Here is a 19354-nt window from a genome sequence, read left to right on the forward strand (position 1 = left end):
ATCTGCCTTTAGAAAGAGTTCAGTTCATGCTTAGGGTATGATTTAGACTGCCTTCCTCAAAGATGATTTGTTTTTTCATGCTTGCCTTTGAATCAGATTTGGCTAATCCAAAGGCTGATGCTGCCACCTGATGTACAGTTCTGGGAAAACTTTCTGGCTGCTCATATAAATAGAGCTCTCTCCTAGAGAAGGGAGGCACAGGAGAGTCATGATAACTACCACTGGGTCATCTCATCCTCTCCTCCCCCAAACCCCTTCCCTCAAATACAACTCTTTATAGCTAGCTGTCAGTCTCTAGAAACTACGGCCACACACAGTGTGCTGCATCTTTATTCCTCTGAGAAGTCATTGATCAATTAACAAATGTTTATTGACTACTTCCTATGTGTAGCACTGTGCAAGGTTCTGTGGCAGATAAACAAGCCAAGGCAAGTCCTTTGCAGCCAGTAGCAGAATCATCATCTCAACACAAAAGAACCTGGGAGTTCTTTCAGTCCAACCCATCCATCACTGTACAGAATTCCCCTCTGTAACACTCCCCAGCAGGTGGTTATTCAGGTGCTCTTAGTGAAGAGAAATGAGTACTTATCTGCAACCTATTCTACTGCAATCTCTATTTGAAATAGCTTGGTGGCATAAGAGTATCCATTTAAATCTAAAAGAGATCTCAGGTCATCTAGTCTAGCACTTACATTTTGCAGATAAGGGAACTTGGTTCAAGAGAGGTTAAAGTGACTTATCCAAAGTCACAAATGATTCATGTGGTTCAGGATTCAAATTCCCTATTATCTGAAATTGAAGTCCATTACTATTCATACCATGCCACAGTATCTCTGAGTTTTCTCCAGGTATTTCTTGTTTGTTTGTTTTAACATTATTCTGCATTGTGCCCATCTTGAAACTAACAAAAAGAGATGAAAATTGTGTGATCTGTATAACCTCAAGGGAGTAGCATGAACAGAATTGCTAAAAAGTTACTTAATACTGTGGTACAGCAGAACATGTTAAAAGTTGAATAGAAGACAAGCCAGAGAAGGATGCATGAAAAATACAGCTGGGAGACAACATGGACAATGAACTTGCAGCATGAGTTCCTAGAGTAGTCCTGGGTGTGAAATAGAGTGATGACCATTGACCAATGACCACTCAGAAACGCCAGTTTCTTGGTGATCAGGAAAGAAGCAAAGGTCATCCCAACTGGAATCTAAGTGAAGCTGTCACATGGTGACAGTTTATTTTTCCCAATGTGTGAATTTGATATTGGAGAGATAGGTGGGAATGGTTGATAGTCTTCCGCTGCAAAGGATCTCTGGGTATGGATGTTCCATTGAGGAAAATGAATGTGAAACTCAAGATCTTTAGAGAAATTGCTGTAATTGTAATAAAGTTGAGATATCAGATCTTTCTAGGAGCTGCTTAATTTCTCTGGATTTCTGGTGTTGTATAGCCCCTTTTGGTTTTACTCCCAAGGTAATCTGCATGGATAATGAGGGGGTATAATAAGAAGTGAAAAGAATCCCTTCACCACTGCTGGACCCACTTCCTTTGTCATTTTGCTAAGTGCAATGCATGTGCTGATTTATGGAAATCAGGTTAGTACCCAGGAGTATGGCAGAAGTTATAGGAAATTTTCTAACCATAATTCAAATAAGAGTTAAATTTAAAGAAGATGTATAAACTTAAATATCAAAAGATTTCTCTAGCTCTGTGCCTGGAGTCTGAAATCATCAGTTTGTTTAATTGGACTATGAATAAAAGGACTAATAAATCCTTCCGGTATGGGAGAAGAGGCCACTCAACTGAAAACTAAGCAACAGCACTGGAGAGCAAAGAGTAGGTCACTGAAGGTACTAAGAGAAAGCAGCAGTTCATCAGTGATGACAGTTTTCAGACCGATAACATTATGAGGTACCTTGTAGGGAAGTAAGGACTCCAACTGTGTAGAAACACACTAGAGGTGAATGGGAGGCAACGCTAGAGGTAGGAAAGGGTTTGTTCCACCACTAATAGTGCTTTGGGATTAGGAATTTTCTTGCCCAGGTTTATTCCCTTTAGTCACATGTATTTCTTAGACATGTGTCCCTCCATTCATTTTAACTCAGAGATGCATGTTTCCTGGCCATGTATGTATATATGTCCCCTACACATGGACCCTCTATATATGTTCTCTGGCTACATATCCTTCATTATTTGTGCCCTCTCTTAATTTATTATGTAATAACCTTTGTGTAAAGGGAGGTGAGGTCTGCCTTGTCACTTACTTTGTTATGTTATTAAATTAAATGCATTAGATCTGTGTAAGGGAACTATGAGATTCCAATGGCAGAGCAAAATAAGGAGAAAATTATTGTTCTGAACTGGGCCTGTCTCAGGTCAGTCCCCCATTAGTATAGTTTATAAAATAAACTAAAATAGTTTAGTTTATAAAATAATACACCTGGAGGTCATTCAACAGTTTTTTGAAAAACAAAGAGTTTTTTCTTAGCTAGAGCAAGAAGATATTCAACAAAGTCAGGCACAGAGGATGTCTTGAGTTGATTCAGCTGAGCAAAACTTCCTTCCCTGAGCTATCTATTGTGAAACACCAGCTATGTATCTCAGCCCCTTGGCTTTTAGGCATTGAGGAAGCAACTTCAACATGCTGAGCTTTGAGTTTTTAAATAGGGAGGGGGGTGAGGGAGAAGAGTTTAGGATCTATTACTCCTACTATAATTGCCTTCATCTTTGTGGCAAGATTCTATGAATTTGAATTCATATCTAAAGGAATTTCAGATAATCTGCCACTTTTCAGTGGCTCAAGAAAACAAGGTAGTATATGATAGAAATTGCCCAGAAGTGTGAGTGTGTCTAGAGAGCCTCATCATATCTGGAAAGATTTCAGAAGATTATGAGGAAGAGCTAATGATCAACCTTTTGGAAGATACTGTTCTGAGGATGTCAGTTAAATGCCAGGTCTACAATCTTGGTCAGGTGGTACATTAGTCACATGGTATCTTAACAAAGAGTGAGTCCTTTCTGAGAAGAGAGAAGTGCACATTGTCTTGCTTATCAAAGCACCAAAGAATTTTTGAGACTTTGTTGTGATTTGGTGGCTATTACTATCAGAAATGTCATCACAAAAGACTATCATTTAGGAAAAGGGAGTGTTTGAGAAGAATTGGAAGCAGAAGAGTAAATGGGGACAATCTGGTCTGAGGCCTCTGGCATTCTTTACAGATCACTGGTGTAGTAGTGGTGAGCAGACATTCAAAGGCTTAATCAGCTGCCTCAACTTATTGAATTATGTGGATTTGAGCAAGCCTATTGAGTTACATGCTGTTTCCAGCCAGAGGGCTTGGAGTAGTTTTATACCAGGAGAATGAATTATATCAGAAATGTATTACATTTTCTACTAGATGTGAGATTCATTATCCCTTAAATAAATTCAAGTTCTTCTCTTTGAAGTAGGCTGTAACTAATGAATTCCAAGGCTATGTGAGTGCAATTCATTTTCAAGTTTGATTAGACAAATCCAGAAGAAGACAAAACAGGATTATGAAAGGTCCTGAGTCAATGTGATGAGCATTTGATGAAGGAACTGAGCATGTTTAGGCTGGGAAGGGAAAACTAAAGGTGGGGGACACACATTATATGCATCTTTCTATTGTTTAAAGGGATATCAAATGGAGGAAGGATTAGATTTGTCCTGTTTATTCTTTGAGGACAGAATCAGGAGCAATAGTTGCAGAAAGGCCAACTTAGACTTCTGTCAAGAAAATCTTCCTTACATTTAGAGCTATTGCAAATTGGAATGGGCTGCCTTGGTGGTAGCAGGTTCTCCCTTCTTGAAGGTTTTCAAGAACAGCCTGAGAGCTGCATATATTATAGTGGGAATTGGTTTATTGTATGTGTTACATCAGATGATGACTGAAGTCAATTCAAATTCTCTGACTCCATGAGACAGCAAACCACTGACACTTGTACTGCTGTCTTCAGTAGATTAAATATTGCTTGCCAGAGATTGGTTACTGCACTACTCAATTATGAGTAAATTATGCACTATCATCTTGAGAAGACTAATGTAGATACAAATATGATATCCCATAATTCTTGTGTGTTGGAAGGACTGGTAATAGTCATAAAAGAGGAGACAGTTATCTGGGACTTACAGTGACCCAGGTCATTGACACACAAAAATGTAGCCCAGAGTTTGGGACTTCTATCAGTGAATGTGCTGTCAGTGAATACAAATTTTGTGGTGACAGATTAAACCTTGGCTGTCCTGGCATGAAAGATGCTATATGTTGACTGTCTTTGAAAATTGATACAGGCCAAGAAATAGAAGCATGGCCCTTGGGAATTCAAGAGTTGTTCCCAAGTAAGGACTTTGTTGCTGAAAAAATGGCAGAAATTGGAGTTATGTAATGGATTACTGTAGTGGACCACAAATAAAACAATCAGAGGGGTAAGAATGAAATTGGTGTTTCTCCAGACATTCTACCCTATAGTTATGAAAGAACTATCTGATGATTTTAGACACAGGTCAATATAGAACTCAGGCACTGATAAAAATGGGATTCTATGCTTGAACAAGTTGTTGTACATGGTGGTGAATGGAATACTATTCTGCTATAAAAAATGAGGAGGAGGATCGTTTCAGGAAAACCTGGGAAGGCTTATGTAAACTGATGTAACGTGAAGTGAGCAGAATCAGAACATTGTACACAGTAATAGCAACATTGTAATGATAATCAAATTGTGAAAGACTTAGCTACTCTGATCAATATAATAATCCAAGATAATTCCAAAGGATTCATGATGAAAAATGCTACCCACCTCCAGAGAGAGAGAGAGAAAACTGATGAAATCTGAGTGCAGACTGAAGCATAATTTTTCACTTTCTGATTTTTCTTGCTTTTCTTTCTCCAATATGGCTAATGTAAATATATGTTTTGCATGATTTCATACGTATAACTAATAACACTTTGCTTGCATTCTCAATAGGGAGGCAAGGGACAGAAGGGAGGAAGAGAATTTGGAACTCAAAACTTAAAAAAAAAAAGAATGTTGAAAATTACGTTTTTTTTTTAAAAAAAGGGGGTTAGCTAAGATAGCAATACACATCTTGAAAACATATGAGACCTTTCCTGTCTTTGATGTGTTCAAAGAAAAGTCTTAACAACTTCTCCTGCTTATCTGGAGATAAAAGTAATGGAGAGAGTTTATCAAGCTTTGATCTTGTAGCAAGTCTTTGAATCTTGTATATATAGATATTTTATGTCTAAAAGGAGATGATAAGAATATAAACAAAATCCTATTATTTAGTTATTTTAAAAATCAATTCCAAACTCTTTTTGAGTTCCAAATTTTCTCCCTTCCTCCCACATCCTCCCAAACCTATTGAGAAATTAAGCAATGTGATTTTAATCATACGTGTGAACTGGACTTTCATCCAGTATGAATCCAGCACACCCAACCAGGAACCAGAAAGCTCTGCTGGACTATAAGACATAGCCCTCAACTGAAAAATAACGGTGTTAGAATAGATGGTTTCTGTGATCCTCTCCCACTCTAGATCTATGATCCTGTAAGCAGAGTGGGATTTTACCCCCCATTGGAATAGGCAACCCCTCGTATGGATATTTTTTCTACAAAGACACGTCATCAACTCATCTGTATCTCAGAATATTGAAGCATTCTTTGGGAAACAAAAGGTTTAGTGATTTGCTCAGGGTTATGAAGCCAGCGAGTCCAGAAGACCCTATTACTGCTCACAAGTGGGATTATCACCTCCCTTATTCTTTGAATATTATATTAGTTTCTGTGTAGCCATATGCCATCACTGTAAGAATATTGATAATCAAAAGAATGAACTTTTGTTTCAGGAAAAAGCTTGGAGTGATTGAAAGTATGTACTTTCCTTTATGCTATCCAGTCTGCTCTCTTCCACCTGTTCAAGGGTCCAGACTTTCTTTCTGCAGTATCTATACTGATGAACCAGCTCTATAGGCTGGACATTAACTGCTTATCATATCCTAATCAACAGGTGTTCTACTTAGTTTTTCTGATTATTTTTTCTTTATTATGACTATGGATCTCATTTCGGAGGCTCAGAAATGCTCCAGGGCTTGATGCAATCAGCACAGAGTGGTCTGAAATTGAGCACATCTGATGGCCCTTATCATCTGCTGGGAATCCTCCTTCCATTTGGTCTCTGTAGAGGATGTCTTCTGTGATAGTAGAAGAAAAAGCATGCCTGATTTTATATCTCAATTGATAGTAATAGAGGATCATTGAATAAATTTTCTGTTTTATATATACACACATATTTATATTATATCATAATATATAATATAATACATATATCATATATTATAAATATATGTATATATACACACATACGTATATACACACATACATACTGTATCATCAAGGCAATATTCACAGCACTGATGGTGACTATGAATATGCTAGTGTAGTTCTCAATCTCAGAGTATAAAAGACTTTCTATATAGAAGGCAGAAGAAAAACATTTATTTAGACACCAGAAAGTGAAATCCCAGAACCAGAAAGCTAAGTCTGTTATGGTGACCAAGAAGTTAATAAACATGATCACCACAAGGGGCAAAGCCATTCCCACACCTCCCTCTCCTTTGCCGGCACCTTCTCACTATCAAGTGTCATGAGACTGAGCCTTGCTGTGTCAGTTGGCCTGCGTTTTATCCCCACTGATCCGACCCTGCTCACTCCATCCCTCCCACTTCTGCTCCACTCTTCCTGTTCTGCCTGTTCAGCAAGCTCCTCCTACCACATGTGACTTAGACTTCCAGGTGATTTAAGGAGGTTATATAGGCCTATTAATTAATGAGAAAGATCTTTCCATTTAAATGACTATTAAACATGCACATACACACATATACATACATATATATACACATGCACACATACATACATGTATGTATATGTGTGTTTATATGTATGTATATATAATATGTATACACATATTATACATACATATATATGTATATATGAAACACCTCATTGGAAGAGAAAAAGCTTTTAAGATTGAGTTTTGATCCATCACATCCAAAGTCTTTTCATAGTCAAGAAACAATAAGCAAAGTGGAATCTTGAATTCTCTGCTCCCTTTGGTAAACTGGCTATAAAATATAATTTCAGAAATCTTGTCTCACATTTCTCACAAATCTTTCTCACATTTCTATCAAGGATGAAATTTCATAAACTTAGGAAGAATATTATAAATAATGTGTAAAAATGAAAAGGTAAAAACATGGGTTGGTAGATCTTGATGTTTGGGGTGGTAATAATGATTGAAATGATTTTCAGTTGTTCAGTATCTTCTTTTCTTTAAGTTATCTTGAGATCTATCTGCCAAATTTCACAGCTGTGTCACTGGCTGCATAAGCTTTTTCTGGGTTAACTGAATCTGTCCAGTCACTTTTTCCATCTTGGTTTTCTTAAGTGGCAGCCAAGAGACATAGGGGAGAAAATGTTGACAGGCCTGAATTCACATATGGCCAAGCCACTTTCCAGATTTGTGACCCTGGGCAAGTCCCTTAATCTCTGTCTGCCTCAGTTTCCTTGTCTATAAAATTGAGACCATAATAGCACCTACCTTCCAGGGTTGTTGTGAGGATTGAGATAATATTGGTAAAGTGCTTTATAATCCTTAAAGTGCCATATAAATACTAGTTATTATTAGTATTGATATTTCTATCTCCTCAATAGGGATTGTGATAGATATTAGAGTCCAAATATAATGACTCCAATAAATTATTGAAGAAAATAATTTGTTATAGAAATATTGACAGATCTTTTTCTTTTACCATCTGCATGTTGTTCTTCAGTCTCATCCCATGGATAATCAGGCTTAATTGGATCTTGTGACATATTTTCTGCAAGCTTATTTTTTTCCCCTTCACTTCTTGCTGATTTATAATGAGTTCCTCTCTACCCTACCAAAAAAAATAAACATAGTTCTGCATACATATTATCTGTACAAAATACAAATATATATTGATAAATGCTGTAATACAAGTTAATAATTATGGGAACACATATGTAACGATGATGCATATTATCTACAAAATGAAAGTTCCTGAAATAGCTGCAGATTAGCCCCAGAGTCCTACAGGGGAGAAAGGGAATAAGCATCACTTCTAATATGTGCCAAGAACTGTGCTAAAATAACTTTTCGAGGTAGGTACTAATATGATACCCACTTCACAGCTGAGGAAACTGAAGCAACCAGAAGATAAGTGAGGTTCATACAGATAATTAGTGTCTAAGGCTCTACTTCAGCTCAGGTCTTCCTTAGTTCAGGCTTAGTGCTCTATGCACCATAGTACCACTCAGTTGCCTCTAGCTTGTAAGGTAATGACTTCTTCATCAGTGGGATTATAAAAGCACAGGTTGTCAGACATATTGTTATTGGGAATGATTCCTGCACTGGGTTGGAGGTAAGACTAAATGATCTCTGAAGTGTTTTCCAACTCAAAGACTCTGTGATTCTATGATAATAATTTCCTAATCCCTTAACAAACTCCTCCTGCCTTTTTAATATCAATCATATTCCTATAGTCTATATAAATTTTCTGTTATGTAATAGCATCTTTACCCCATAAAAATCCATCTTGTTTTCTCTGAAGTTCCTGGTTCCTCTTGAAACTTAGCCTACTTCACGAGAGGCATTAATCTCAATAAATGCCTATACTTGGATTAGAGGTGGTCTGACTCTGAATTCTTTGAGATGGTTCCACCACAACATATCATGAAACCTCAACAGTTTTTGGTTTCAACTGCAATGGTTTTTGGTGTCCCTGGGTGGGTTCGAGTCTCAGACTCCGACCTGCCCCACCATGTGAAGCAGAATCTCTGAATCAGATCCCCTCTAATACAAAGGTAAGCCTATCTATTTCCCTTCTCTTAGCTGGGAGGTCCTTCAAGCATTCACGATCTGACTGCATAGACTATGTATGGGGACTATATATGACTATGTCCCCAGGTGGTTCTTTCTTTTAGGGGTTTTTGCCCTTTTATTTCATAGGAAGTATGAAGTATTTTGTATAAATTGAACCACTTCCTTCCATGTGATACCATGGTCTGACCTTGGATGTGACCCTGAGTTTTTCTGTCTGGGCTTTATTGGCTTTCTCCAATTGTTTGGTATCTCCCAAGAAAGACATGTCATAATAAATATATAGACATCTCAGTCTTAAATATACTCCACATGTGGTCTTATGATGGGCATAATGTGGATGCCCCATAAAGACAGAGAGCTGCAGTGAATGCCTAATTCCCTTCTGATCACCAATATGCTATCAAATGTTCACATTAGTTTTCTTTACCCTGTTTCTCTCTTATCATTTCAGATTTCCAAATGGTCTCAGGCCTCCTTCATGAGTGTGCACCTGCTATGGAACATGGAACAAACCAGGCCTGACAGAATAGACCAGGAACTCCCATGCAGAAGCTCCTGAAGGCAGGAAGATGATCATGGATTTATAATGGGAGGTTGATGATGGGGAGGAAAAGCATGAGGATGGTGGGGCAAGTAAAAATAATTATTGTCCAATAAATAATTCAAAAAGCATCATGAAAACTCAGATGAGAGGTCTTCTGTGACTTTCTCTCTCATCAACATCAGTGATGTGACTGGGAATCTAGACATAATAGTCTACCTTCAGACGCAGACCGTTGGAGGGGTGAGGCAAGAATATATGGAAGGCAACACTCTTGTCCAGCGTGTAAAGCTACTCTCCTCTGTATTAACCTTCAGCACAAATCTAGAAGAAGCCTGTACATTGGTGAGGACTCATCTATTGGAGAATTACTTTTGGTCTTATATATTCTATTAGTTGACCTGTATTTTCAAAAGATCCCAATATTTAAGAAAAGAGGGATAATGCCTTCTTTTTCATAATTAAACTGTCTACATATATAAGGCAATCTCTCCATATACTTCTGTTTTTACAGCACCAGACTTTAAGATAGAGGCTCATGCCTAAGCAGCTGTTTGGATATTCCCTTTAGTAGTGAGATTCAGCCAGTTTCACTCTGAGTCTGATATAGGCACTGCCTTAATAAGTTTCTAGTACATTGCATATCCTTTCTCCCACCTGCCAGACGCACAGAAACTGTAATTTTGCAGTTACACGTGCAACAAGTATCCAGATAAAGCCTGCCTAACTACAGAAAGACATTTAATACCATTCAAAGCCTTTTGACCAAAGTAGAATATATCAACCCCTATCCAAATGGAAATTACTTTAGCTGCTTTTGAAGTTAACAAAGTTAAATTAACAAATCCTATATCAGAAATATCTTCATATGGGTAAATAGAATTTTTTTATCCTGATTAAGTCAGTGGGAATATCACCTACACTGCTATCAACCTTTCTTCGAAGTACATTGGATATTTGGATATTTTTTTTAATGTTCTTAAACTATTGTCTGCATTTGGGTAGGGCTTATCTGGGTATTCTAGGGGGATGTCTACCTCAAACATGTGAAGACTTCCTTCCAGCAGAATGGGTAGATGGGAACAATTTGTTTCAATGGATGTAATAGCTGTGGAGTGTTTAGAGCTTGGTCAGCATCAAAGATGCCAAGATCATCCACTGCATCCCAGGTCATTGCCAGTCATGCTGACTTTTGTCTTGCTACTGGACTTTGATGACTGGAAGAGAGAGTGAGGTGGATAACTTTGTACAGTTCTGCCTCACTTAAACCCAATTCTCTCACATGTCAAGACATCATTCCATAACGTCACTGGTCCTCTTTGGAAAACAAAGAACAACATCTGGATATTCACTGATAGGTAAGTATATAACCAGTAAAATGAACAGCTTGGCACTGTAGGAGATAGGGAATTAAACTTAGAATCAAGAAAATGTGAGTTTAAATTCAACTTCAGATACTTACTAGCCTTGAAGTTCTGGGCAAATGACTCAATCTTTCTCAAACTCAGTTTCCTCATCTCTAAAATGGGATAAATAACAGCACCGATTTCACAAGGTTGTTGTCAGGTCAAATAAGAATATAATCTACTTATCTATGTCATGTATAATATATATGTACAAATAATGTATATAACACATATATAGCACATATCACTTTTTAAACATTAAAGTGCTACCTAAATTTCTAACTTTTATTATTTTCGAATATGGGTCACAACACAGAGACCACAGAATCTTACTCTTTTTCTCCCCCATCCACACCTACAAATCTCCAGCTCTAAACATATATACATGAGACATAGGACATATCTTAGGAACCAAGGTTGAATTTGTCCTACAGTCTAATTTCATGCTATATGATGGGGGTGTCAGCTGCCTTCCTTCAATTTCAAAGACAGAGCAGCTCATCTATACCATTTCCCCAGACTCCAAAGGTCTCAAAATATGGGTTTATTCCACTCTATGTTTACTTTACGGAAGAGTCACTGAGATTTTTGGAAAGGACATGGATTTATGCTAAGAAGACCTGGGTTCCAATCCTACCTCTTCAATTTACTGCCATCTGGTTTGATCTGAGGCAAGGCCCTTGATTCTGTCACCTTCAATACCATAAAATGAAGAGTAAGACTAGATAGTTTCCCTTACTATGAGTTAATGGTTGGGAAACTTCTATTATATGAGGTCTGGGCAGGTGGTTTAGGAAGAGGTCATTGACTTTAGTAATGAAGTGAGAAAGCCACTCTATTAATTCTACTTTTCCTGGAGTCCCCTGACTGCTGGTTCCCATTTGCCATTTCTGAGCTGAACTAAAAGGTAGAATGAACTTGCTGAAAATCTCTGTAGCCCTGATCAATAAATCTCAACTCTGATCCTATATTCCAACTAGGATGGGTGCCATATAAGGCTGCCCCTTGAATCCTGCTTTCTGTTATAGTTAGACTGTGTCCCGTTTCACATTTGGCCACAAGATGTTGACACCAACTACTTGGCTGTTGGAATTAATTCATTCAATAAGGTGGGAGAGGGTATGGAAGTAAATAAGTATTTATATGGAATCTACCCTGTGAGGCAGGCGCTGTCATTATCTCCATTTTACGGTTGAGGTAACTGAGTCACACAGAGGTTGTGACTTGCCCAGGGTCACACAGTTAATGAGTACCTTAGGTGGGGTTTGAACTCTTCCTGACCCAGAACTATCTGTTCTGCATCAACAACCACCTATTATGGAACTTTCATAATAATACAATCCAGTCTCTTGTTTTCACAGATGAAGAAAGTGAAACATTGAGAGAATCATTCATCCATACAAGAATTTATTGAACACCTACTCTCTTCAACATTACGCATTAGCTGGCTATTTGGAACCCCCTTTTCCCTATATTATTATTTGTTCATTGGCTTAGATCTTGACAGACTGTTCTCACATGAAGTAGCCAGTTCTGGACCTTAATTTGTACATGATTTTTTGGGGAAATATAGTTACATATAAATATATCTATAATAATACAGGAAAACCTGAAACTCTGGAACCCTTACAGGCTGAAGCAATATCTCAAGTTTTTTTTAAAAACCTTACTTAATGTTTTATTTTCCCAATTACATGAAAAAAATATTTAACATTTTTCCCCCTCAAATTTTGAGTTCCAAATTATTTCCCTCCTCCCCTAGCCCCCCTCATTGAGAAGGCAATTTGGCATAGGTTATACATATGTAGTCATGCAAAGCACATTTTCATGTAATTCATTCTGTGAAAGAAAAAACAGACAAAACAAAACTCACAAGAAAAATAAAGATAAAAATATCTTTGACCTGCATTCAGGCTCTACCAGTTGTTTCTCTGGAGATGGACAGCACCTTTTATCATAAGTCCTAGAGAACTGTTTTGGTTTGTGTTCCTGAGAATAGGTAAGTTACTTATAGTAGATCATCACATTATTGCTGTTACTATGTACAATGTTCTCTTCTGCTCAGTTTACTTTGCATCAGTCAGTTAATTTCTTTCCATGTTTTTCTGAGATTATCCTGTTCATCATTTCTTAAAGCACAATAGTTTCCATCACAATAATATGCAACTTATTCAGTCATTCCCCAATTGATGGGCATCCCCTCAATTTTCAATTCTTTGCCACCACTAAAAGAGCTCCTATAAACATTTTCGTACCCATAATTCTTTTTCCTTTTTTGTTTTTTATCTCTTTGGGATATAAACCTATTAGTAGTATTGCCTGGTCAAAGGGTACGCATAGTTTTATTGACCTTTGGGCATAGTTCCAAATTGCTCAACTGAATGGTTGAATCAGTTCACAACTCCACCAAGAGTGCGTTAATGTCTCATTTCTCCCACCTCTTCTTCAACATTTGTCATTTTCCTTTTCCATCCTATTAGCTAACATGGCAGGTATGAGGTAGTAGCTCAGAGTTGTTTTAATTTCCATTTCTCTTATCAATACTTATTTAGGGCTTTTTTTCTTAATATGGCTATAGATAACTGATTACTTTGTCTGAAAACTGCCTGTTCATATCCTTTGACCATTTATCAATTGAGGAATGGCTCTTATTTCTGTGAATTTGACTCGGTTTTCTATATGTGTGATAAGTGAAATCTTTATCAAACTCAATGTAATTTTTGCACAATGATTACCAACTATGTATTTTCTTTTATCCTATTTCCCCCATTTATCCTACTCCCTCTTTCCCTCTCTCCCTCTCTCCCTCCCTCCCTCTCTCTCTCTCTCTCTCTCCCCTCCCTCCTTCTACCCTTCTACTTCACTCTCAAAAGTGTTTTACTTCTGACTTTTATCTCCTCCAAATTGCCCTCCCTTCTATCAGCTCCCTGCAACTTCTTGTATCCCCTTCCCTTACTAGTTTCCTGTATGATAAGATAGATTTCTGCACTCAACTGAGTGTGTATGTGATTCTCTCTTTGAGTCAATTCCGAAGACAGTAAGGTTTATATGATTTCCTCCCTGCTTTCCCAATTTTTCCTTCCACTCTAAAATCTTTTTCAGGCCTCTTTAGTATCACATAATTTATCCCATTCTACCTCTACTTTTCCCCTTCTCCCAGTGCATTCTTCTTTGTCATCCCTTAATTTTATTTTTTTTAGATAACTGTACCATCCATTCAACTTACACCTCTGCTTTCTATTCACATATACTCCTTCTAACTGCTCTAATAGTAAGAAAGTTGTTAGGAGTTATGAATATCATTTCCCATGTACGAATATAAATAGCTTATTGAATCCATTATGATTTCCTTTCTCTGTTTACCTTTTTATGCTTCTTTTGGATCTTGTATGTGAAAGTCAAATTTTCTATTTAGCTAGCTCTGGTCTTCTCATCAGGAATGCTCAAAAGTCCTCTTTTTCATTGAATGTCCATTTCCTCTCCCTAAAGGATTATACTCAGTTTTGCTGGGTAGGTGATTCTTGGTTGTAATCCTAACTACTTTTCTCTCTGAAATATCATATTCAAAGCCCTCCAATAGTTGAATATAGAAGCTGCTAAATTTTGAGTTATACTCACTGTGATTCCATGATTTTTGAATTGTTTCTTTCTGGCTGCTTGCAGTATTTTCTCCTAGACCTGGGAATTCTGAAATTTGACTATAGTATTCCTGACAATTTTCAATTCATTCTGGTGACAGGGAGTTGGAAGTTGGGAGGATGTCCATCAATTGTGGAATGGCTGAACAAATTGTGCTATGTGATTGTGATGGAATGCTATTGTGCTACAAGAAATGATAAGCAGGATGCTCTCAGAAAAACTTGGAAAGACTTACACAGCTGATGCAGACTGAAATGTATTGTGTACAGAGTAACAGCAATATTGTAAGATGATCAGCTGTGAATGACTTAGCTATTCTCAGGAAGACAACTCTGACAGACTTATGATGAAAAATGTTATTTATGCCCAGACAAAGAACTGATGATGTTTGAATACAGACTGAAGCATACTTATTAAACTTTATTTCTCTTGAGGTTTTTTTTTTTGGGAGGGGCAAGGGTACATGTTTTCTTTCACAATATAACTAATGTGGAAATATGTTTTGCATGACTACACAACATACAGCCTATATGTTCCTTGTCTTCTCAATGAGGGGGGTGGGAAGGGAAGAAGGTAGAGAATTTGGAACTCAAAGTTTAAAAAACGAATGTTAAAAAAATTGGTTTTACATATAATTGGGGAAAATAAAATACTAAATAGATTTAAAAAACAAAGTAAAAACCAATGGCCATATTTATGACAATACTGTCAAGTCAAATATGAGGTGAATAATGTCATATTGTGTCATCATATAATTTTGTCAGAAAAATTACCACTCCCATCAATATGTGACTTATTTTTTGTCCTAAAATTTAACTTGTATTTATAAATATGACATAAATATTGTTACACATAAGACAAAATAAACTTGCTTTCACAATTTTGAGTTTCATTTTTTTCAGATAAAGTCCCAATCAAACCACATACACACACACACACACACACACACACACACACAAACACAGACACAGACATTTTTTTCTATGAGATATTGGTCCCTATTTTGAGTGGAATCACTTTAAGTATCCTTTTTCCAGTACCAATCATCCTTGGATAATGAGGATCTCCTGTGTATTTACAGAGTAATATAGAACTCTTTGCACGCATTTCAAGGAAAAAAAATGGATTTTATGTGAATATTGTAACACATAAATGCTCTAATCTCTGCCCAACTCCCTCTCAGTGAATATAGCATTACCTCTGTGACACTAGTTGAAGATGAAGCCAGCTCCTGAAGTAAAGATTGGTTAAAAAAAAAAAAAAGTAAAATAAAGAAAACTACATTTTAACTACTTTGGTTCTATAGAGAAAAGAGTTTGACTAGGTCCTAGATTGAACTGGTTCCTAGAACAAGGAAATATTTGTCTGATAAAAATTTCATTGTCTTAGGAGGCATATGAGAGGAGCCTGTCTGCAAAAGGAGAGGATTTTGTTTTATATTTCTATGTATCTTTTACTTTCTACACATCTCCAACCTTGATTATCTCTTCTATTTTTAGCCCAGGCTCATGAAAAATATATGAAATGCTCTCTCCTGGGGCTTTACAGGTAATATTCTTAGCTCCTTACATAGAGAAGAACATAGAGAAGCCCCTTCATAATTCCTACAAAGATGCAAATTTGTCCAGTTTTTCCTATTTGACTTGGTGCCAGGGACCTGGTTTTAAATCTAGGCTCTATTATTTACTACTGCTGTGACCCTGGGTGACTCACTTCCCTTCTGAGTTTTAGTTTCCCTATCTGTAAAATGAGGAGTTAGACCTAATCTGCTCCAAATACTGCAATACTAATGAAGCTCACTTTCTTCTGCTCTAGCAAACGCTAATCCTAGTTTGAAGAAAGCATCCTTAAAGAGTGTATACCATGCTTTGTAGAACAAAAGTATTCCTGAAAACTCACAATCCATTGATGGGCTAGTGGTTTGTAAGGAATAGTGGGGATATCTCACAGAAGTCACAGATACATGAAGGAAAAAAAACAAATTTTAGAAAATGCCTGGCTTAGATGCCTCAGGATCGTTAATACTGTACAATATAAGTAGAATGAGGTTTGTTTATACAAGATTGGACACGAAAAACATATTGCAGAAAGCTCTCAATTATAACATTCATATAAGCCATTGCCTGGATCACAGGTATAGAGGATTAAGAGAGGATTTCAGTCTCAAAGGCACCTAATCTGACCAGGCTAATTGACTACTGAAGAAACAAAAACAATAAAAATCTAAATGAGCAGAATTCAGGTTTCTGAGGACAAAAATAATGTGAGCAGATCCATCGATGACAAATCAAATGCCTTTTTCTCACCAGTTGTTATGAGAATTGGAATTACCCAAATGTGGAATGAGTTGCCTTATGAGGTAGTGGGACCCACTCACTGGGGATCTTCATGAGAAGGTTGGAAGATCACTTGTTGATGATACTGAAGAAGGGATTCCTGCTCATGACTGAATCAGACCTGATGCCCATGAGGTCTCTTCTATAACTCTGAGCTTCTGTGAAAACTTTATGTACCACTGAAAACCCAGCTCAAATTCCAGATCATCTATGAAGATCACCTTCTTTCCTCCACCCAACCAGAGATGAGGTTTGAAGAGGAAAAGATTATTCCCCTTTGTGCTTCTAGTAACAATGGCAATATGCAAAGGACTGTTGTTATTCGAGTGCATACAAACTAAACTGTAAAGACTAGAAGCTGCCTGGGGGCAGGGACTGTCTCCCATGCTACTTTGAATTTCTCATACTCTCTATTAGTTTGTACTTAGTAGGTGTGCAATAGGGTAGTTAGGTAGCATAGTGGATAGAGCACAGGGCCTGAAGTTAGGGAGACTCCTCTTCCTTAGTTCAAATCCAGCCTCAGGAACTGAATAGCTGTGTTACCCTGGTCAAGTCACTTTATTCTTTTCACATACTTGAAAATATTTATCATATCTTCTTGAATCTTCTCTTCTCCAGGTTAAATGTCTCCACTTTCTTCAAATGATCCTTATGACATGAAATCAATGCTCTCCACCATCTTGGCTGCCCTCCTTTGGATTCTTTCCAGCTTATCAATATTTTTCATAAACTGGCACCTAATGCTAAATACAATCTTCTTGTGCAGAATACAGAGGAACTACATCTCTCCATTTTTGGAAGCTATACTTCTCTTCATGTAGAAGAAGATTGTATTAGTTTTTTTGACTGCCATACTACAATGCTTACTCATATTGAGCTTGAACACCACTATAATGTCAAGGTCTTTTTCACAGAAAAATTAATGTATGAATCATTCTTCTTCCATCTTGTACTGATGAAGTTGATTTTTTTTTTGTACCCAAATGAGTATGACTTTACATTAACTCTTATTTAATCTTAGTAGATTCTGCCCAATGTTCCAGCCCACTAAGATCTTTTTGGATCCTTACTCTGTCATTCCTTTTGTTAGTTATCCTTCCCAGCTTTGCAACTTCTCTAAATTTAATGAGCATGTCTTCTATGCTTTTATCAAAGTGATGGATAAAAATGTTAAACAGTTTAAGACCTGGTTGAGATCCCTAGGGCTCTCCATTAGAGACATCCCTACAAACTGGCCCTGGGAGAGTTAATGACATTCATTGAGGGAAGACAAAAAGCATTTATTAAATGCCTAACGTGTTTGGTATGTAACAAATATTATCTCATTTGACTTTCATATAAACCCTGGTAGGTAGGTACTATTATCTTCCCTATTTTACAGGTGAGGAAACAGAGGTTAAGGGAAGTTAGATGACCCAGGGAAAAATAGGTAGGAAGTTTCAGAGACTAGATTTGAACCTAGATCTTCCTGACCCCAAGTGCAGCACTTTATCAACTGAGCCACCTAGCTGCCTTGGCCATATAGCCAATTCTGAATCCATTTAATTGTAATATCATGGTGGTCGATCCATGTTTTGATTCCCTAAAAAATAATATATGATCAGCAACATGAGGAATATACAACACAGATCTTCCTGACTCCAGACCTGGCACTCTTATCCATTGCACCATCACTTTGACATAGTTGTTTGCATATTGTCTTTCCCATGAGACTGTGAGCTCTTTAGGAACAAGGACTGTCTTTTACCTTTCTATGTATCTCCACTGCTTAGCACAGTGCCTGGCACGTAATAGGCACCCAATAAATATGCATCAACTGACTGCCCCATCACCCCCCTCACTGAGAAGGCACGTAATTCCATATAGGTTATACATGTGTAGTTACGCACAACATTGCCATATTAGTCATAATTATGAAAGAAAAAAAAATAGACCTCCTCCCCCCAAAAATGCTCAAGAAAAATAAAGTTAAAAAGTATGCTTCAATCTGTAGTTAGACATCATCATTTCTTTCTCTGGGGATGGATAACATTTTTCATCCTAAGTCCTTCAGAATTGTCGCAGATCATTGTACTGCTGTCACTTAAAGTGATCATCCTACAATATTGCTGCTACTTTGTACACTACATTTCATTTTATATCAGCTCATGCAAGTCTTTCCAGGTTTTTCTGCTCATCATTTCTTATAGCACAATAGCATTCCATCATAATCACATAGTAGAATTTGTTTAGCCATTCCCCAGTTGATGGGCATCCATTCAATTTCCAATTCTTTGCCTGCAGAAAAGAGCTGCTATAAATATTTTTATACACACAGGTCCTTTTGCTTTTTTTTTTTAAAAAAAATCTCTTTTGGGTACAGATTTAGTCATGGTATTGACAGGTGAAAGGGAATGCATGGTTTTATAACCCTTTGTACATAGTTCCAGATTGCTCTATAGATTCATTGAATCAGTTCACAACTCCACCAAGAATGCATGTGTCTCATTTTCCCCACATCCTCTCTAATATT

The 19354-nt window shown here is 37.2% G+C and overlaps 1 long non-coding RNA gene across 1 annotated transcript in view; it reads left to right on the forward strand.

Moving 5' to 3' along the window:
* LOC140529658 (uncharacterized) overlaps window positions 1-9605 on the forward strand; it is a 147413-nt gene extending 137808 nt beyond the window's left edge. The window contains exon 3 of the long non-coding RNA XR_011975632.1: window positions 9372-9605. This is a non-coding gene — a long non-coding RNA (uncharacterized lncRNA). The remainder of the gene's footprint in view (window positions 1-9371) is intronic.
* The last annotated feature ends 9749 nt before the right edge of the window (window positions 9606-19354 follow it).

The sequence above is a fragment of the Notamacropus eugenii genome, chromosome 2 (assembly GCF_028372415.1).
Source record: "Notamacropus eugenii isolate mMacEug1 chromosome 2, mMacEug1.pri_v2, whole genome shotgun sequence".
NCBI classification, from domain to species: domain Eukaryota; kingdom Metazoa; phylum Chordata; class Mammalia; order Diprotodontia; family Macropodidae; genus Notamacropus; species Notamacropus eugenii.